Here is a 21855-nt window from a genome sequence, read left to right as displayed (position 1 = left end):
ATACCAGACTCATAGTCACCTAACCAGATTTTAAAACTGTCCTGATTCCAAAAATGCTAATAACTCCAATTTTAAACAACACTTGAGCTTTCTTCGAGTCAGCATGACTTTACAGATTCCCAGCTAATCAGCTATATTCAAGTAAGCTGATGCACTGAAAAGCCATGTCAGTCACCAACTCCAGTCACAATGGAAAGTGTTGGACTTGCACATTCCTGCTTTACAGACAGGCCTGTGACAGCTGAGAGCCGCTTCGTAGCCACTTGCCGTTTGAATGTGTCCCCATTTCCAAAATGCTGGTTTCTCAGTAAAATACTCAGCTCAAGTAAAGCGCTCTGGATTTTAGTTTTCTAGTAGACTCACCTAGAGAACTCAACATCCCAGGTGGGTGCAGATACACCAGATGAAGCAGGGGGGTGAGAAGGCATCCTACAGTAGGGGGACACCCTGGAGACCTAGGCAGACATCCCAGGCAAGAAGTGACAAACCTGGGGAATAAGGCATCAAAGGTCAAAGTAGGCAGAGCTAGGGAGACGACTCAGGTCAACGTAGACAAAACGGGGAATTAGGGAGACATCCCAAGTCAGGTTGACAAGACCTCGCCGGACAGAGTAGACCCAGCTGGGAAACGAGACCTCCCAGGTCAGCAGAGAAACTCACGGGGACTAAGGGAGACCTCCCGCGACAATGTAGACATTCGTTGGGAACCAGGGAGACAGGCCAATTCAGCGTAGACTCAGGAGACCTCTCTGGTCAGACTACACACACCCAAAAAAGCCCTCCCAGGTCAGTGTAGACACACCTGGGGTTTTAGAGAGACCTATGAGGTCAGTAGAGGCATATGGGGAAATAAAGATAGATGCCAGGTAAGAGTAGACACATTTTGTGAATTAGGGAGAAAATCCGGCTCAGGACGGTTACAGCTGGGAGTCAGGGTGACATCCCTGGTTGACATTTCAGGGGAACAGAGAAGACGTTCCTTGTCAGCAAAGACACACTTGGAAAGCAAGACCACACAGATCAGCACTGACACACCGGCATAATTGGGTGGACAGACACACCCGAGGAATTAGTGAAAAGTCCCAGTTCAGGGTAAACACACCTGGAGAATTAGACCTCTCAGGTCAGTGTAGACATACCTGGGATATCAGTGGGACATTCTAGGTCAGAACAGATACAAATAGGGAATTAAACATCCCAGATGAGTGTTGACACGCCAGAGTAGAGAGACAACCAGATCAGGGGATAAATAGGGAGTCGTTCCAGGTCACTGAAGATGTACCTGAAAACTAGAGTGACATCCCAAGCCAGGACAGACACACTTTGGGTATTAAGGAAACATCTCAAGTCCGTTTAGGCAAACCTGAGGAACTGGGGAGCTGTCCAAGGTTGCTACAGAAACACCCGGGAACAAGAGATAATCGAGTCTAGGACACACCTGGTGACAGAGACAATCCCAGGCCAAAGGAGAAGTACCTTGTGGATTAGGGAGACATTCCAAGTCAGTGTAGACCTGCCTGGGGAACTTGGGAGACATAAGTTCACGTAGACAAACCTGGGGGACTAGGGAGGAGCCCAGTTAAGTCTAGATCCACCTAGGAAATAGATATCCTGGGTCAGAGTAGACATTCCTGGGGAATTAGAGAAATGCCCCAGGTCAGGGTAGATATACCTGAGGAATTTGGGATACATCCCAGATCAGGGTGGATGCTTGAATTAGGGGACATCCCAGATTACGGTAGAGACACTTGGTGGTAAGACATCCAAGATAAGAGAAGGCAAACACACAGAAACAGAGATACCTCCGAGTCAGAGAAGAGCCCCCTGGGAAATGACACGTCAGTGTAGATGCACCTGAGAAATTATGGAAATATACCAGCTCAAAGTTAATGCCACTGGGAAATCAGGCAGTGTACCAGGTAATCGTAGACCTCCGAAGAAATCGGTATACTTCCAAAATCGGTGTAGACATGACTAGGGAACTGGAGGTCATCTAAGGCTAGTGGAGACCCAGCTGGAAAATTAGTATAGACACACCTGGGTTAGTAAGGAGGCCGCCAAGTTCAAAGACGACCTACCCGGGAAATAGACATCCCATACAAGAGAAAAGACCTCCCAAGTGAGGAATTAGGCATCACCGTTCAGAGAAGACGCTCCCGGAGAAGCAGTAAAGTCCTAGTAGAACAGTCACACCTGGTGAGGTGGGGACGCACCTCAGGTCAGCTTAGAGTCACTGGTGACATCGGTGTACATCCCAGGTCAGTGATTACACAACCGGGGCACTGCCGAGAGGAGAGCAACTCAGGCAAGTCGGTCTTGGAAAATAAGGGCGTCAGCGCAGGTGTGGGCAGACCCATCTGGACAATCGGGAGGCCTCCCTGCAAGAGAAGCAGCCGAGCACTGAGAGAGGCCCTGCTGGGCACGCTGGGGAACTGAGGAGAACCCCAGTCCGGGGCAGACACGGCTGGGCATTACGCGGACATCCTCTTCAGGAATCAGACACATCCCAGTGTAGACACACTCGGGGAACTGCCGTACCGAGGCAGGGACAGCCGTAGATATTTGAGGGAACTTTAGACATACACTTCCCTCAATTAGGGAGACATCACTGATTAGCGCAGACTCTCTTGGGGAACGAGGGGGATATTCTAGCCAGATTCAAAACGGAAAAATTCAGACTTCTAGGTCAGAGTAGACCCATGGAGAATTAGGGAGAAGGGAGACATGCCACGTAGAAGAACACAATTGGAAATTAACGAGACTTCGCAAGGCAGTAGAGACACATCTGGGAAACCGGCCGCAAACTGGGAGTTAGAGCCTCCGTCAGAGCGGACACACCTGTGCAAGTGAGGCGCCGTCCTAGGTGAAAGCGAGCGCACGCGAAGAATTAGAAGGTAATCCCGTTAAGGATACAGACACAAGTGATCACGGATACACCCAGGCGAGGGCAGAAACACCTGGGGGTTAGGGAGTCATCCTGGGCTAGGGGAGATACCCCTGGGGTATCAGAGATACATCCCAGGTTAGGACAAACATGGAGAAAAAGACCACCCAGGGCATATGCCATGTAAGAGCGCTGGTGAGATAACGGTCGGAGAAGACACACACAGGAAAGTATAAAGACAGCCCAGGTCAGTGGAGGCACACCTACGGACTTCTGGCTACGCACCGGGTCAGGATATACACTCCTTGGGAACAGCTCGATATGCCAAGTCACAAAAGACCCGCAGTAAGAATTAGAGACCTCCTAGGTCAGTGTAGACCAACGTGGGGAAATAGTATTTCAAGGTCAGCGGAGATCTACTTTGGAAATTAAGGAGACAACCCAGGTCACAACAGACACACCAGTGGATTTAAGGAGACCTATCTGGACAGAGAAGACACACCAGAGGAGACAGGAAGAAATCCAAGGTCAGTGCAGACTCTCGTGAGGGATGAGGGTCATACTCCAGGTCAGCGCGGACCTACCTGGAGATTTAAAAAGACATCCAAGGTCTGAGTAGAGACATACGGGAAAGTATGCAGACCTGCCAGGTAAGAAGAGACCTCATTTCTCAGTGTGACATACCATGGAGTCAGGGAACCATCAGTAGGTCAGAGTAGATGCACTAGTGTAATTAAGGAGACTGCCAATGTCAAGATCAACAGAACTGGGGAACAGGGAGACATCACAGGTTAGAGCAGAAACGCCAGTGACATCCTAGGTCACAGTAGTCACATCTGTGGTCTTAGACACGTTCCAGGTCAGTGCTGACAACGCTGGGAAAGTAGGGAGACCTCCCAGGACGGTGTGGCCTGACCTGGGGAAAGGAAGACACTAAGCTCTGCAGACACAACCGGGACCCGGGAAGACCACACAGGTCCGAGGCACAGAGCTGGGAAGCTGAGGACACCTCCAAGGTCACTGTAGACACTCCTGGGAATTTATAGAGACCTCCCAGGTCTGTGTGCACAGACCCGGAGGATTAAGCAGATAAGTAAGATCAGGGAAGACCCATTCTGGAATTAGCAATATGCCCTAGGACACGGAAGATGCATCTGGGAAGTTAATATGAATTCTAAGTGTAGTCTCACAAGCAGAATTTGTGAAATATTCCAGTTCAGAGTAGACATACCTGGGGAATTAGGAGAATCCCAAACCATGCTACACAGACAGGGCTATGGGACACCTAATGACAGTGCTGACACACCTGGGGAGATAGCCCAGGTAGTGTAGACACAAGTAAGGAATTAGGAGGATATGCCAGGTCAGAGTAAACACATCTGATGTGTGTGGAGTTATCCCGGGTTTGAGACGGACACCTGTGCAATTAGGAAGCTATCCCGGGTCAGTGCAGACACACTTGTGTCAGGGATACATGCCATGTCAGCGCATACAGAACTGTGGAAATAAGACGACAGCCCATGTCAGTGTCATAGCTTGAGAAGGAGGGGGAGATCTCAGTTTTGTGTAGACATCCTCGGTTAACCAGGGACACATCCCAGGTTAGAATGACCCTTGTGGGAGGTAAGGAAGTACCCATGTCAGGACAGACACCTGGGGTATTAGCGAAACATCCAAAGACCATGTAAGCACACTTGGGATATGCTGGAGACATCAAGGTCAGAGTAGACACCCATGGGGAATTAGAGGGTAGTCCTAGTGTAGACATGCCTGCTGTATTAGGGAGACATCCCAGGCAGCGTAGACACTCAGGGGGACTTAAGGAGATAACCCATTCCAGTTCAGATACTCTGGCACTATTAGACACTTATCCCAAGTCAGTGTAGACACACACGAGGATCTGGAGAGACCTCACTGGTCAGGACAGACACTACTGCAGACTCAGAAAGGCGAACTATCACAGAGTCAACACCTCTGAGAATTAGATCTATCCCCCACGAGTTTAGACACACCTGAAATTGGGGAGATATTTCAGAAAATCCAAGGGGATAGGGAGGCACGTGAGGTTTGAGTAGACACGCCGCTAGAATTAAGGAGCTAGCTCTCGAGAAAACATACCCAGACGATTAGGGAGACATCCCAAAGTGGTGTAGACAACCGAGTCAAGTATAGACACACCTGGGGAGCTAGCGGGATATCCAGGTCAGGGTAGACGCTCTTGAAAAGTAGACGTTCCAGGCCAGGATGGACATACTTGGGATATTAGAGATCAGGGTAGACACATCTTTACAGAGAGAGGGAAAAAAAAAAAAGGTTAAAGCAAAAACACCTGGGGTTCTCCGTAGATACACCAGGTCAGAGAAGGCACACAAGACCCTAGTCAGTGTTGACTCACCTGAGAAATCAGAGAATCATCTGAAGTCAGTGTAAACATGCCTAGGGAAATACGGAAACACCCAACTCAGGATAAAAGCACGTGTGGATCTATGAAGATACACCATGTCAGAGTAGACACACCTATGGGCAGTGTAGACACATCTGGGAATAAGACACCTTTAGTCATAACTGACACACCTGGGGATTGAGAGCAATATCCCAGGTCTGTATAGACACACGTGGGGAATTAGGGAGACATCCTGAGTCAAGGCAGACACTCTTAGGGAATTAGACTAGATCAAGGGAATGTGAGCCACACCCACACCGGAGACACATCTGGGGAATGAGGTAGATGCCCCACATTAGAGGAGACACAGCTGGGGAGATATGGACACAACCCAGATCAGTGTACACACTCCAGGGGGAATTAGGAGATATCGTACGTCACAGGAGACTCACTGGAGAACTAGGGAGACATCCAAGGTCAGAATTAGACGCACCTGGAGAGTCAGGGTTGCAACCTTGGGAGCTTCCCAGGTGAAATCTGAGACCAGCATTCCTACCTGGAGGGCAGAGAGAGACAAAGAAAGAGGCAGATCATTCCAGGTTGGTAGGTGGCAGGTTTAATAAGCAAGAGAACTTACATTCAAGGCTTGTCTTGGGTAGATGCTGACGGGTAGATCTCTTCACCCACGCACCAAACCCTGAAAGTTTAAATAGAAACCTTAACTGGGTTCAGTCACATATTACCATCTAGATGGTCTCAACACCACATCATGATCATCATCGAAGGCTATGTCCTTGGGGCAGCTTCTGAGAACAAAGCAGAGAAGGTGAGCAGAAGGTACATGCTAATGAGCGGGGGGTGGGGAGGGTGACGAGTCTCCAGTTGCCTGGTGTAGCTCATGCATCAGCTGGTGGTCACATCCTCTTGGTGACCAGCTCCAACATTTTGGGTCAGAGTAAACACATTTTAGGGAAAAGAGAGACATCTCGTGTCAGTGTAGAAAACTGGGAAATAGAAAGTCATGCCAGGTCAGGGAAGATGCACCTAGTAATTTGTGGAGACATACAATGTCAGAGTCAACATACCTGGGGAACGAGGAAGATTCCCAAGTCCGAGGAAACCAAACCGGGAACTAGATTCCAGGTCAGAACAGACACATGGGGCTCATCATGGAGACATAGCTGGTCAGGGTAGGCAACCTGAGATCTTAGGCAGATATCAAGGGACATCTTAGGTCAATATAGATATTCTTGGAGAATTTAGAAGTCATCCAAGTTCAGTGTAGTCACAACTTGGGAATTAAGGAAACATTTCTGGTCAGTATAGATATTCCAAAGGATTTAGAGAGACTTTTCAGGTAAAACAGACATACCTGAGGGAACTATTAGACTTACTAGTTCAGTGTAGACACACCTGGGGAATTAAGATGATATCAAAGGTCAATACAAACACCCCTTGGACAATGAGAAGCTATCTCAGACACACCTGGGAAATGAGGGAGATACCCAGGTAATTAGAAATACCCGGAAATTTAGAGTGACAGCTAACATTAAAGTAGACACAAATAGGGAATTAGGGAGACATCCCAGGTCAGGTAGGAAATACTAGGGAATTAGGGAGACGTCCAAGATCAAAGTGGAAATGAAGGAATTAGACATCCTTGATAAGAGCAGATTAACCTGGGGGATTAGGGAAACATTGCAGGTCAGTGTAGACACACCTGGGGGATTTGGGAAATCTCCCAAGTCAGTGTAAGCACAACTGAGGAATTAAGAGAAACATCCCAGGTAATAACAGACACACCTGGGGTTCTAGGGAGTCATTCTCATTTTGTATAGAAATTCCTGTGAAATTAGGCAAACATCCTATGATAAGGTAAACTCCTGAATAACTAGAGATGTATTGCAGGTCAGTGTAGACACATTTGTGGAATTAGGGAGACTTCCCAGGTCAGGTCAGTGAACACAAACCTGGGGAGTTAGGGAGACATTCCACATCACAGTAGACACGTGTGCAAATTTGGGAGACATCACTGGGCAGGGTAAACACACGGGAAAGAAGGGATACGAGCCAATTCAGAGTGATGAAACCTGAGGAATTAGAGAGACACCCTTCATCAGTGTGGACAGGCCCAGGGAATTGAGCAGACAACCAAACTGTGTTGGACACACGTGGGGAAAGAGAGAAACAGCCTAGGTCAGTGTAGATACAACTGGAGAATTATGCAATTATCCATGGTAAGAGTTGACACGTCTGGGTAATCAGGTAGACATCCGTGTTTGGGTAGGCACACCTGGGCAAAATTAGGGAGCTATCTGAGGTCAAAGACAAAGTTAAGGAACAGCTTGACATCTCCCATCATGGTAGACACATAAGGAGAATTATGGAGACATCCCGGGTCACGGATACACACATGAGAAATTAGGGAAACACCACTGGTTAGAATTCACACCCTGGGAACTAGGGAGACATCCCAGGTCACGGTAGACACAATTTGGGATTTACACCAACATCCCAGATCAGTGGAGACACACCTGGGTTATTAGACTGGCCTCTCGGGTCTGAGTAGACTTACCTGAGTAGTCACGGAGGCATCCAAAGCCAGGGTATACAATCCTGTGAAATTCGAGATGTGTCACAGGTCAGTGTAAACACACAGGCAGTTAGGAAGGCATCTAGTTCATTGCAGACAAAACCGAAGAATTAGGTAAATAACCCTTGTCAGAGTAGACACACAGGAGAATTAAGGAGATATCCCGAGTCCTTGTTGACACATCTATGGAATTGGGCATCCCAAGTCAGGACACACACCTTGGGATTTAACAGAACATCCCAAGACCTGTTTACACACAGGAGGAATTAGGGAGACATCTCAGGCTATTGTGGACCCACCTAAGAAATGAGGGAGACATCCTCAGAGTTGACACAGCTGGGCAATGAGGGAGACATCCCTGGTCAGTGTGGACACCGTGAATTGGGGAGACATCCAGCTTTAAGGCAGATACACGCTGGAGTAAGAGACATTCCAGATTGGAGTAGACACACCTACAGAATCAGGGAGGCAGAGAGGACACACCTGTAGTTCTAGGGACGTCACGTACAATGTGTGCACCAGTGCGGAACCACGGAAGCCTTCTAGGGAAGTGTAGAAACACCTGTGGAATTTGAGAGACATCTTGGTCACAGTAAACACACCTGGGAAATCAGGGAGACATTCCTGGCCAGTGTTGGCACAGTTATGGAACTGGATTTCCAAGGTCAGTGTCGACACAACTCAGGAATTACGGAGCTATCTCCGGTTAGGGTAGACAAATCTGAGGAAATGAGGATATGTCCCGGGTCAGGATAGCACAACTAGGTAATGAGAAAGAAATCAGAAAGCAGTGTGCACACAATAAAGGTAAGAGAGCCGTGAGGGGTCACGGCACACCTGGAGATGTCTGCTACACGCCAGGTCAGGTCAGACATCCACTGGAAGTAGGAGCAGAGTAGCCAGAACGGGGGTCCTAATGAGCTGTCCCAACTCAAGGGGGACAAAACTGAGTAATATGAGAAAGATCCCAGAACACAGTATACAAAGCTGGGGTATTAGGAACGCGTCCCTGGTCAGTGGAGACACATCTTGACAGCTAGAATCATGTCCCGGGTCAGTGTGTAAAAATGGGGAATTAGGGAGAAAACCCATGCCACAGTAGACACGTTTGCTAATTAAGGAAACAACTCAGGTCAGTGTAGACACTTGGAATATTATGGGGGCTTCCAAGGTCAGGGACACACACCTAGAGAACTAGGAAGACATCAGGTCAAAGTAACACACTGGGGAATTAGGCGGCCATAGCAGGTCAGGATAGGCAGACCAGAGAGCTAGGAAAACATTCGGGAAGAGTGTACACATACAGGGAGTTACTGAAACATCCCCAACATCCCCAGTGAGCACAGACACACCTGGGGATTAGACAACCCATATCGGAGCAATAGAGACACATCACAGCAGGGTGGACTAATCAGGGACTAATTAGGGAGCCATCCCGAGTACAGGTGGATCCACACGGGGGGATGGGGTGACAGCCTGGGCGAGGGGAGACATGCCTGCGTATTACAGAGCACAACCTGTTCAGAGCAGACACCTCTAGGGAATTAGGGGGTATCACTGGTTAGTTTAGACAAAGTGGGGAATTAGTAAGGCAGCCCAAATCAGGAAAGAAACCTTTGGGGCATTACCGCAACATACCAGTTCAGTATAGCAACTCCTGGGAACGAGGGAGATCTGCAAGGCCAGTGTAGACGGACCCATGGAATTAGAGAGACATCCCTGGTCATGAACAAGGGGAAAATCCAAAAGCAGAGTAAACACACCCAGAAGTTAGGAAGATATCCCAGGCCAGTGTAGACACACTTGTTTGGATTCTTCCTGCACTGCTGCCTGCACATACAGGGTTTAACCCCTCCCCCCCCCCCCCAAGGCTGCCCTTGCTCGGGGAAACATCCGGAACTTTATAATGGCTGGGAGATCTAATCTCGAAACACTGAAACGCATAAGCTTGGGGGAGACAAATCCCATAAGCTTCCTCTTCACCTCCTGGATTCGTGGCACTAACTCATCACAATATGTATGGTTGTCATGGTAACAGGTGGGGGGGGACAAACATCCTGAAAAGCTTGGAGAAGATCATTTTTTAAGTTTGGACTCTTAGCTGCAAGACTTCAACCTGATTCTTGCTGACTTAAGAAAACAGGGCTCTTTGTTACTCTTCTTTCACTGTGTGCTTGAAAAGGCCGAGTACTGACAGCAAACACAGCTGCGGTTGGGGCTCAGTAACATCACCACGACCCCAGGCCCTGCCTCCTCCTTAATGTTTATTCATTTTTGAGAGAGCGCCAGTGGGGGAGGGGCAGAGGACCCGAAGCGGATTCTTCACGGACAGCAGCGAGCCCAACGTGGGGCTTGAACTCACGAACCGCAAGATCACGACCTCCGCCCAAGTCGGACGCCCAGCCGACTGAGCCCCCCAGGTGCCCCGTCTACCTCCATCACTGCAGCCGGTGTCTGGCCTCACGAGCGTCACCGAGGCCCGGACTCAGATCATCCCCGGGAGTAGCAGGCCCAGACCTTAACAGGCCAGCCACCTCGTGCTAAATACCACAAAGAGCAAGTACTGAAGGAGAAGTCTGGCCACGTCTGGGGGGTGCCGTGAAGGCGTCAAGACCTAAAGATTAAACAGCCGAACCACAGGGTGATGCAGGTAGAGGGACCGCGCACGCGTGGGCTTTGGCTCTGAAGAACGGATCCCGGGTCGAGGCAGGGAGTGTGTGTGACCAGCCTGGGGCATCTTGAGGCTTCATAAGGCAAGGCCTCCACGAAGGGTCAGGGAACTGTGTCAGCAGGACGCAGGAGCCGCACGATGGATCCTGCTGGGCAGGGGTGAGTTCATTCAAACATCAAAAAGAACAACAGCTGTTGTAACGGATCAAAAGTCATTGGGCATATAAAGGTCCCGGCCTAAAAATCAGGAATGACTGCAAATTACTGTTTACCTATTACTATTTACAGAGACAAAAGGACCCTGTGAGAATACACACTAACACATAGATGCCCGACGTGAAGTGCACACGTTTCTAGAACACACAAACCACCACAACTGACTCAAGAGGAAACAAAATCTGATGAGACCTATGACAAAGAGAGTGAATCAGTAATGAAAAATCTCAGGGGGCACCTGGGTGGCTCGGCCGGTTGAGGCAACTTCGAGGTGTCCAACTTCAGCTCAAGTCACGATCTCGCGGTCAGTGGGTTCCAGGCCCACGTCGGGCCCTGTGCTGACAGCTCGGAGCCTGGAGCCTGCTTCGGATTCTGTGTCTCCCTCTCTCTCTGCCTCTCTCCCTCCCTCCCTCCCTTTCTGTCTCTCTCAAAAATAAACAAAATTAAAAAAAGAAAAAGAATAGAAAAAGCTCTGAAAAGAGAGAAGCCCAGGACCAGCTGGCTCCACCGGGGGGGGGGGGGGACATGCCACATCTTAAAAGCCAGCGCGGTGCCCACTGACCGGCTTCGCAGATGACCCAGCAGCTTCCCCCAGCTTTTGCCACACAAGTACTTGCACGTCTGACTCCAGCTGCCTGAGTCCCTCCCCCTGCCCCCCCCACCCCCGGCCCCCAGGGGCCCCGCCCAACCAAAGCCCCAGGACCAGCACCAGACGCCATCACAGGCTCCGTGACTGACTGAAGGGGCACGACCCCCTCCTAGAGCCCGTGGCTGGTGGCCGCCACCGTGTGCGCGCTCAGCACCAGCATCTGCACCTGCGCCCGCCAGCCTGACGCCCTTCACCGGCTCCACCGCGGTGCGCGTGCCCAGGGGCAGACCGTGCGGCCACGGAAGGGCACACTGACGGCCGGGGCCCCTGCAGCCACCAGCGTGCCCACGGTAATTCCTGGACCTGCTGTGCACTTTGGTCCCCCCCCCCCGGCCCCCGTGCCCAGCGACTCTGGGCATCTTTGTGACTGCTTCCCGCCACTGCGCACACCCTTCCAGCCGTGCCTGGAGCTGAGTGTGCACAGACCCCTGGCCCCAGCGGTCGCTGCTGCCGGCCCTGGAGGCTCCACTGGGGACTTAGGAGCCCTCGCGGCATCTGTGGCCCCGGGACAACACTCACCAAGGACCACGCAGTCGTGAGCGCTGTGGGCCCCAGCGACATCAACAAATGAGTCACCACCCCATCCTGGAGTCGGTGCCACCACACACTTCCGTACCAGGCACCCTGCCCCCCTAGGCCCAGGGTCACGGCACAACCTCCTGGCCATCAGCTCTGGACCTCACCGCCCCAGAACCATCTGCCAGGGAAGGTCTTTCCTCCCTGAAGTCCGTCCACGAAGTCTACCACGGTGACTGCTGCTTCAAATGCACACACACCACGTAAGGCTACACGGATCAGGAGGAATCGGGAAATGTGGCTTCGCCAAAGGAATGCGTTTAAGCCTTCAGTAACTTGCCCTTAAGAAACAGAGACCCAGAAGCTGCCTGACAATTCAGAGTAGCTGTTCTAAAGATGCTCAGAGAGCTACAAGTGAATACAAATAATTTAATGAAATCTGGAAAACGGTACAAGGTCACAAGAAGGTGGTCAAAAAAGAAACAGAAAACATAAAAAAAAGAACAATTTGCAACTATGTGGATGGAACGAGAGGGTATTATGCTAAGCGAAATTAGTCTGAGAAAGACAAATACCTTATGACTTCACTCTTAGGAGGACTTTAAGACACAAGACAAATGAACATAAGGGAAGGGAAGGAAAAATAATATAAAAACAGGGAGGGGGACAAAACAGAAGAGACTCTTAAATATGGAGAACAAACTGAGGGTTACTGGAGGGGTGGTGGGAGGGGGCATGGGCTACATGGGCAAAGGGCACTAAGGAATCTACTCCTGAAATCACTGTCGCACTATATGCTAACTTGGGTGTAAATTTAAAAGAGAAATTATATATATAAAAAAAGAACCAAACAAATCTTGGAGCTGAAGATTTCAATGACTGGTGTGAAGAATTTAAGAGAGAAGCTTCAGAATCATCTAGACCGAGCAGAAGAAAATTCAGTGAGCTCAGAAACAGGACACTTTTCTCAGCAACACTGTCCTTCAGAAATAAAGGCCAGACGGGCTTTGCCATGCAAACGACAGCTTCAGGACTGCATCAACACCAGGCCTGCCTACGAGACCTGCTGAAGGACGCCTGTCACACGGGACAAAAGGACGCTAACTGGCAACGTGAGAAATGTGAAAATAAACAGCACGCTGGTAAAGGCAAGTACACAGTCAAGTTCAGAAAACTCTAGAAATAAATACAGTGTGGCACTGTGTGCTAACCACTGGGGTATAAAGGCTGAAGGACAGAAGTGTTATAAACAGTTACAGCTACAATAATATCTTAACAGATCCACAATATAAAAAGATTAAAAAGTGTGACATCAGGGGCTCTTGGGGTGGGGGGCTCAGTCGGTTAGGCGTCCGGCTCTTGATTTCAGCTCAGATCATGATCTCACAGTTCATGAGTTCGATCCCTGCGTTGGGCTCTGTGCTGACAGTGTGGAGCCTGCTTGGGATTCTCTGTCTGCCTTTCTCTGCCTTTCCCCAGCTCACATTCTCTCTCTCTCTCAAAAATAAATATTTTTTTTAAAAAAAAAAGGTCTGAAGACACATGCTGGTAATAACAATATGAATGTACTTAATATCACTGAATTGTACACTTAAAATTATTAAGACAGTAAATTTTACAGTATGTGTATTTTACCACGATAAAAAAAATCAATGATTTTTTAAAAAGCTTTGCAGAGCATCATACTCGATATCATACTCAACGCTTAAAGATGAAACTCTTAGAGTTCAGGAACAGGACAAGGATGCCTGCTTAGGCCACTTCTATTCAACATTCTGGTATTGCTAATCAGAAAAAAAAATAGAAAAGAAAAAGAAATAAAACATACACATTGGAAACGAAGAAGAAAAGTCTCTCCTACTTGCAGAGGACTTGATCTTGTATCCGGAAAACCCTAAAGAATCCACACACACACACACACTGCCAGGGTCAGTGAAAGAATTTAGTACTCATAGGACACAAGACCAAACCACCACCATCAGCTGCACATTCACACACTAGTCAGAAGTTATTTAAAAATTAGGGTGCCTGGGGGCTCCTTCAGCTGGGCATCTGACTTTGGCTCAGCTCGTGATCTCACAATTTGTGGGTTCAAGCTCCCCATCGGGCTCTCTGCTGTCAGCGCAGAACCCACTTTGGATCCTCTGTTTCCCTCTCTCTGTGCCCCTCCCCCATTCTTATATGCTCTCTCTCTCTCAAAAATAAATATTTAGGGGCGCCTGGGTGGCACAGTCGGTTAAGCGTCCGACTTCAGCCAGGTCACGATCTCGCGGTCCGGGAGTTCGAGCCCCGCGTCGGGCGCTGGGCGGATGGCTCAGAGCCTGGAGCCTGTTTCCGATTCTGTGTCTCCCTCTCTCTCTGCCCCTCCCCCGTTCATGCCCTGTCTCTCTCTGTCCCAAAAATAAATAAACGTTGAAAAAAAAATTAAAAAAAAAAAAAAAAAAAAAGCCAGGCGAACACCACCACCGGCCAGAGGCCCGACCTCGCCTGAAGATCGGCAAGGGTCAAAGAGGGGTCAGGTCAAGCTAGCCCCCAGGGGCGGCTGCTACTTAATCAGGAGGCCGAAGGGTAATTGAAGAGGAAACTTTGTCAGAGTGGGTGTCCTTGTCCCGTGCCACCAGAAGTCACTTCGGGGAAGTCTGGGGAAAAGGCTAACCAGGATGCTCAACACCAGCCTCTCCCCGGCCTCCTGGCTACTGGCTGCGGAGAACTGCCACAGCCTGTCTGGTGACACAAGCTTGGAGCCACACTGGCCAAGTTCAGGGTGACCCTCCACGTGCTCAGCAGGGACTCTGCAGGGGCTTGGGGGGGGGGACCCTCGGAAGAACTCAGGTGGCAGGAGGGAGAGGCTCTGCAGAAATGTAAAATCTGAGGACCCCCCTCCTCCACCCCACCTGATTCAGAGCCTCTAGTTCAGCAAACTCCCCAGGTGACCCCCACATGGCAGTGGCTTTGAAAGAGGATGTCTGAGGAGCTCTGGGGAGCCCCGGTGGCTAGCAACTCCCGTCCTGGTGGGGTGCTGGGCTGCACTTAAAGGGGCCTAAAAAGCCTCCACCCCACAAGCATCTGGTCAGGGTGGGCGGTGCCCGACTTACCATGGTGGGGGGTGTTAATTACACTCAGAAACTCCGCTGCCTGCTGAGCACACAGGATGTGGGATCCCGGGCCTGAGCCTCCTTTGGGCTTTGACCCTGGGTTTGAATGAGCTCACCTTGCACCAGGTCACGCTCAGAGCACTTCCTTGTCTCATTTTGGGGAGGCGTTTATCATCACCCCCATTTGCGGGTGGGAACCCGCAGGTGCAGACAGGCTTGATCAAAGATGCCTCAACTCACCTCCAGGGGGTGGCGGCCCCGGGGTCAAGCCCAGGCAGCCTGGCCAGAGCCCAGGGCCCCGACCTGTGCCTCAGCGGCCTCGCTGGTGACCTGGGGCTGCCTGCCCGGCTAGGGGACCAGGCTCCCCCTGCATGGGGACCACCCGCCCAGCTCCCTGGGCAGCCCCAAGCCCCCACCGGAGCCACCCGGAGCCTCAGACCCATGTCCTGGAGGCCAAGGGAGGCTCAGTCAGCACCCCCAGGGTGGCCTCTCCCGGGGAACCAATCAGGCCTTGCTGAGGATGCTGCGGGACAGGAGACCCCCCTCAGCAGGGAGGCACGCGGCTACTGCCCGGTCCTCATCCCTGAGTGGCTGATAATTACAGGACGAGACTGCAGGACACGGCCCACGGCTCTCCAGGGTGAACAGCCCAGCCGGACTGTGGGACAGGCGCTGCCTGGAACTAAGTGTCGAGGGCCCGGGAGTACCGGCTGGGACTCACGAGGACCACTGCAGTTCTGAGCCAGCTGCTGGAGGACGGAGCTGGCTGCCCACCGAGCTCCCCCGGAGCCCCTGACCCCGCAACGCACCCGCTCAGCCCCCACCTGCCCTCCAGCGGGCCGGGCTCACACCTGATCTGGGGGACCTGCACCCGGCGAGCCGCACCCTGAGGCCCAGACGGGCCCCTAAGGCTCAGAGCCGAAACTTCTGCTTGAGCAGACCTGCTCCATGGAACCGTGATGGGTGGGGACATCTCTGCCACCGTGCCCTCGCCTCAGTCCTGCCTCCCTCTCCTCCTCAGGGGCAGGGGAGGCACTGCTCCTTCCTGTAAAGACCCCAGACCCACGCAGCTGGTGGGCCTGCCCCGGGGGCTCCGGGTACCAGGACCTGCCCTCGGATTCGGGGCCTCCGGAGCCTGACAGATGCACTCTGCCCCCTCCCTCGGCCTCTCCGAGAAGAGCAGAACCTTGACTTTCATTTGAGAAGTTAAAGTCGTTAAAAATCTAATAATAAGGATTTACGGTTGCATTTCAGGAGAAATTAAGGGAATAATCCATAAGTCTTTAAATACATTGTCCTTAAGCAGAAATATGTCCAGCTTGGTTTTCACGCTTTCTGAATTATTTAACTTTACTGAACTGTTAGGAAATATTCTTAACAATCCTAGCAACCTTTTTTATTAACTAGCAACCTTTTTTATTAATATTAAATTTTCATGCAAAATATAAGAATTTAACATTCTGCTGAATGTTTAGTAAACTCTAAGCAAATCGCATTTTTTAGCAGCTTCTGAATGACTCAGCAAAGCTCTGACACAAATCACCAAATCTGACAGAGGGCAGAACGACAAATGTTTCCTCCCCAACTGAAGGGTCCCAGGAAGTGCAGGTGTCCAGGCCCCGGGAGGTCGGGGGGTTTCTGGGGGTTGTGTGCTTGGAGCACCCGGGAGCTCTAGTAAAGTATCGGACGAGCTGTTGGTGGCCGAATCCTGGGTTTCTAATGGGGTCAGAGCAGACACCCGAGGTGTTCTGTGCAAACACAGGTGCAGCCCCCCCACCCCCCCACTGCCGGCCCCCTCAGCTGGGCGGAGGCTGTCAGGGCAGCCCTGGGCAGGAGGCAGGTGGGGAGAGACGCTCCCACCCCCTGGGAGAGTCAGCTCCTGGGGCACGAAGCCCAGGTGACCCTGAGGGCTGCAGGCACCGCCTGCCCGGGGCTCAGTCACGTACCCAGGGGTGTTCGAACCTCACCCGATGACCCTGCCCAGGCCCCCCCTCCCACCCCTGCGGGGACTCGAACAAGCAGGACAAACCCTGGCGGGGTCAACAGAGCCCACGGGCCGTCCCGACCACCGTGCCCCGCTGGCGACACCACGAGCACCTGGCGCTGGGATCACTTCCCGTGGGAATCTGGGCGTCCCTCCTTGCCGTGGCCCCAGGTGCAGGGACTGTCCCAGAGGGAACAGGTTCCGCTCCAGGCAGGGCCTGCAGGCCGGACTGGGGGCCCTTCCTGGGGCTGCACTGTGTCCTGCCATCTCTGCATCTGTCCACCTGCCTAGCACGGGGAGCAGTCAGCATCCTGAGCACCCCACCTGACCCCGCCGCCCTGCGTGGCATCCCCTGCCATGCCTGAGACCACACCCTGCCCTGGCCACCTGCCCCTCTCAGACACCAGGACCCTGGCCTAACACAGAGGCGATGCCAAGGGGGACTGCCACGGGGACAGAGCTCCCTGGCTTCCTCCTTCCCCTTCCCCTACCTGGGACAGAGGGACAGGGGGGCTGGGGGGGGACCAGGTCCTGAATCAGAAACAAGCCTCCCTATCAGTTCACCGAACACAACTGCTCAGGGAGGGGGTGACTCAGTCAGCACATCCTGAGCTGTCCCACAGGAAGACCCCTCCCGAGGGACCCCGCCGTGGACTGGGGGCCAGACTTCTCCCAGTCCTGCCTCCTGCCAGTGCCTTCCAGGCCGGGTCATCCCCGACCAGGGCTCCTCTCCACAGACGGGACGTTCCAGCCACCCACCCCCCCCCCCAGGGCTCCTGTCTCAGAGCCGGGGGCCAGGAGAGCCCCAATCACCCATGTGTGCTCGAATCCTCCCGGTGACGGGGAGCTCACCACCCGTCGGGCAGTCTCCCACGGGACGGTGGGAAACCCCTCCCTGCTGGCCCAGCCCTGCAGACAGCACGGCTCCATCCTGCACCCCCACTTCCTGCTCTCCTGAGTCGGGTCTTCTCCGGCGGGGCCCCTGCCCCCAGTCACCCCTGCTCCCAGCCGCCCCCACAGCCCCTCAGGTCCCAGAGCAGGCAGGTGCCCAAGACCCCCGCTCCCCACAGACCCTTCCCTCCTGCAGCCTCGGGGGCAGAGCAAACCCCCCAGCGCCCACACAGGCACCAGCCGGGGCTCCATCTGACGGCTCAGAGGGAACCGTTGGGGCTCGGGGGGTCCTGCCGCACGTCCCGCTTGCTTTCTGCCCGTGCGCGGCTTCTAACCTGCACCCACGTTCATCACGCAAGGCCGACGGTCCTCGCCCTGGAGCCGGGCTCTGCTGCCCCGGAACGCGGCCCCACGGCCTGAGGTCTAGGACGCAGGTCCCCTTGTGATCCAGTCGCGGGCTGGGCCCTGAGGCAGGACGCCGGCTCCACATTCTGGAAACCCGGAGCCTCTCCCTACAGAGGAGCTCCTTACTCCTTCCTGACACACACCCTCCTCCTCCTCCTGCTGCTCACACCTGCAGTTAAGGCCATGGAGCACAACAAACACACCTGCCCTTCATCCCTGGGCTGAGCTGCAGGTGACACCCAGCAGGGCGCTGGGCCGCCCCTGGCAGGGCTCCCTCCCACCCACGCTCGGGCATTTGCTGCAAAGCCACTCACCTGGGGACTCAGGCAGGTGTGGGCGATGCACGAGACCCGCCCTGAGTTCCCCAGGGGGCACAGAGGCCAGGGAACCGTGGGGACCCAGGCGTCCCGACTGCTGGTGCCAACCCCCCTGTCTAGAGACGCGCAGCCCTGTTCCCAGAGACCGGCCTGAGGGTGAGCGCAGGGGACGTGTGGGCCTCCCTCCCAGAAGACCCCGTGCATGACCAGGCCTGGTCCCCGTCAAGTCCATGAGCTCAGACCCCCGAAGGCAGCTCTCTGGGCCCTCACCTGTAGGGGCTTCTCAAGGGGCCTCACCTGGGAGCCCACATCCGGGGGAACCTTACCTGGAGTCTGTATCTAGGGGGGTCCACACCGAGGGACCCTCACCCCGGGGTCCATAACTAGGGGGGGCAGTCCACACTTAGGGGGCCTCACCTGGGGGGGCCTCAAGGGGGCTGTCCGAGGCCCCGACTGGGGAAGGGGCCCGAACCCTCGGGGCTGCGGCCTGAGATGCAGGGACAGGCGTCTGAGACTCGGGTAGGCCTCTCGCTTCGACCGCTGACCCCACCTCACCTCCCTTCCGTCGGGCTCGGTGCCTGGGTCACGGGCCGCGGGCACCGCCGCTCCCCCCTGGGACACGGGGCCGGTCCTCGGGGTGGAGGAAGCCAGCCCTTCTCTCCCAGCCACTGGGCCTCTGCTCTGTGGCTCCGGCTCCGGCCCAGGCGGCCCCGCGCTGGGCGGTCCAGCTCGGGGGAGGGCAGGAGGCAGCACCTGCCCCGGGGGGTGGGGGCTTGTTAACTTGCTGACATAAGAGTTTGTGTGAAACAGATTCCCAGGCCAGGAAAGAGTCCCGAACTGACGCCTCCAGACTGGAGCCAGTGCCCCTGGCTGAGAACTGTGGGCTGGGCAGGGAGGGGCCCTGAGCACCGGCTCCAGGCTGGTTTGCCAGCAAACCTTGACGGAGCTCATGTGGCCCGTGCAGGCCCGGGGGGCTGGGGAGCCACCGCAGGCTCAGTGTAGGCTCAGCAGGAGAGGTGGGGAGACCACCAGGTCAGTATAAATAAAGTAGGGGGAGGGAGATAACCAGGGTGGGTGTAGACACAGGAGCAGAAGCAATGAGACATCCAAGCCAGTGTAACCCCAGCAGGAGTACTAAGGAGATATGGAGAAATGGACAGACACAGAAAGAAACTTCGGGGAAATCTGAGGTCTGTGTTCACACAGTAGAGGAACAAGAACACCTCTGGTCTGTGTCAGCACACAAGGGAGACCAGACGGATATGCCAGGACAGTGTAGACAACACCTAAGAAAACAGGGAGCCATCCAGTGTGGACACATCAGGGTGACCATACAGACATCTCCGCTCAGTGCGGAACCACCAAGTAACCAGGGAGACACCTCAGGTTGGTGTTGACGTGTCGGGGAAACCGTGAAGAAATTCTATTCACTGAATCACAGGAGGGTGACAAGGAAGATGCTCCAGGCCAGTAGAGACCCACTTGGGGGACCAGGGAGACAGCTGGGCCACACCAGTGTAGACACACCTTGGGATGCAGGGCAGAAGCCCAGGTCATTGTCGACTTACCATGAAACTCGGGAGGCCTTGGTCATTGCAGACAGAGCAAGAATAGGGACATGCTCCTGCTCCCTTCATTCTAACCTGGGGAAAGACACCCTAGGTCAGTATAACACATCAGGGGAATTAGAGAGATATCCCAGCAGAGACACGGCAGGGGAACAGGGAGACACCCAAGGTCAGTGCAGACACAGTACAGGAAATTGTGAGACATCCCTCATCAGTGTAGACACTGCAGGGAGCTAAGAGACATCTTGTCAGTGTAAACACAGCAGGGGAATTAGGGAGACACTAGGTGGCCCGCACTGTTGCACGTGTGACACAGAATGCAACTCCCCACACTGGGAGATCCTGTGTTAAATCACAGATGAATCAAGACATCACCATGCCCGCAGGCGTGCTGGGGATAAGGAGGAATCAAAGATCAAACCTTCCGCGTCAGGTGGAGAAAGCAATTTTGACAGGTCACCACACACTGTTAGAAGGACTCATTAAAGCTGAAGCAGAATCCAAAGGTCACTGCCAGGAGGGCCACAGAGCACCTCCTGGAGAAGGGGGTGTGCACAGGGTGACCCCGCCCCCAGAGCTGTAGCTGACCAGCTGAGTGGGAGGGGATCCGGGTCCAGGGAGGAGATGACAGCCTTACCTGGGAGCTCCTCCCCGCTGGTGACACTCCAGGCCAGTCCACCTGTGCCCCCTCTGAGTCGGTTATCTCTTCTTGCGGGACAGACCTTCCAAAAGGGTTGTGGCTTCAAACGTCAGTGGTTCCTGTCTCCCCACAGTCCTGGGGTCAGATTTCAGGCGGGGCCCCGCTGGTGGCTCTCTGCTCCACCTGGCCTGGCTGGGTCACTCCCTCAGCTGCTCCAGCTGCTGGCCAGGCTGAGCTGGAAGGTTCTGGAAGGCAATTCTGCACCTGCCACATTCTTCTCAGTGCCATTTAAAAGAGCCCAGGTAATCCACCCTCGAGGTGTTTCCATGGAGACGCGTTTCATCACCCAGAGGGAATTCTGGAGAAGAATCTAAAAAGGGAGTGGAGGCTGTCAGGTGCGGATTCCTTCACATCTGAGGGGGTTTCTGATTCACAGGGCTTGGGGCTGTTTCTCCTTGAAGTTCAGACAGCCAGGACTTCAAGTGATGGATCATTCTGACCTTGAACTGGACACTAACCAACCTTGTCAAATCTCTAGCCCTGGTTCCCTCCTTCCTTCACTGGTCTTGATCTCAGCTGGGAAAAAGGGGACTCCAGACATTCTGAAGGATAGCGTCTTGGATTCAGGAATTCCCTAGAAGAGCCAGAACCACTCCCCTTTGGGGAACGTAGGAAGCCGAAGCTTACTGTGCATCTGAGGAAGTGACAGGTCTCCCCCTGGGAGCGTCCAGACTGGCTGCCCAGGGCCCGCCCCTCCCCTGCGGCCCCGCCTGCTCTCCTGGATCCCCGTCAGCAGTGAAACACGCAAACACACGCCAGGCCTTTGCACGCTGAACACCCGCTTCTCCGCCACACTCACCCCCGAACCGCGGGCTACGGCCTGTTCCCACACACTCAGAATCTTCCAGGGACACAGGAGCTGCAGGACCATGTTCTCATGGATCATCTGAGTGCTTTTCCCTCCCCCTGGCCCCTGTCACTCTGGGGTCACCCCCACCCCACCCAGGTGGGCTGCGTTCGGGGACTCAGGGGGCATCACCAGCG

General features: G+C 53.5%; 2 long non-coding RNA genes across 11 annotated transcripts in view; both read right to left on the bottom strand.

The window, feature by feature from the left end:
- Positions 1 to 278: 278 nt before the first annotated feature.
- LOC113596956 (uncharacterized) lies at positions 279 to 11321 on the bottom strand. Of its 10 annotated transcripts, none has more exons than XR_008291580.1 (5): positions 6353 to 11321; positions 5905 to 5964; positions 5761 to 5823; positions 5280 to 5401; positions 3111 to 5168 (listed from the first exon to the last, which is right to left on the bottom strand). It is a non-coding gene; the product is annotated as an uncharacterized LOC113596956 (long non-coding RNA). The 10 variants fall into 10 exon arrangements; XR_008291582.1 differs by having other exon boundaries at positions 5280 to 5320; XR_008291584.1 differs by having other exon boundaries at positions 5761 to 6680; positions 7843 to 7883; positions 8160 to 11321.
- A 7180-nt stretch (positions 11322 to 18501) lies between these two features.
- LOC128312389 (uncharacterized) overlaps positions 18502 to 21855 on the bottom strand; it is a 36213-nt gene continuing 32859 nt past the window's right edge. Inside the window, exons 2-3 of the long non-coding RNA XR_008291649.1 lie at positions 20809 to 21181; positions 18502 to 20246 (exon numbers count right to left, since the gene is read on the bottom strand). This is a non-coding gene — a long non-coding RNA (uncharacterized LOC128312389). The remainder of the gene's footprint in view (positions 20247 to 20808; positions 21182 to 21855) is intronic.

The sequence above is a fragment of the Acinonyx jubatus genome, chromosome D3, assembly GCF_027475565.1.
Source record: "Acinonyx jubatus isolate Ajub_Pintada_27869175 chromosome D3, VMU_Ajub_asm_v1.0, whole genome shotgun sequence".
Classification (NCBI taxonomy): domain Eukaryota; kingdom Metazoa; phylum Chordata; class Mammalia; order Carnivora; family Felidae; genus Acinonyx; species Acinonyx jubatus.
The sequence above is the reverse complement of the archived record's forward strand: the minus strand, read 5'-3'. Positions and strand labels throughout refer to the sequence as shown.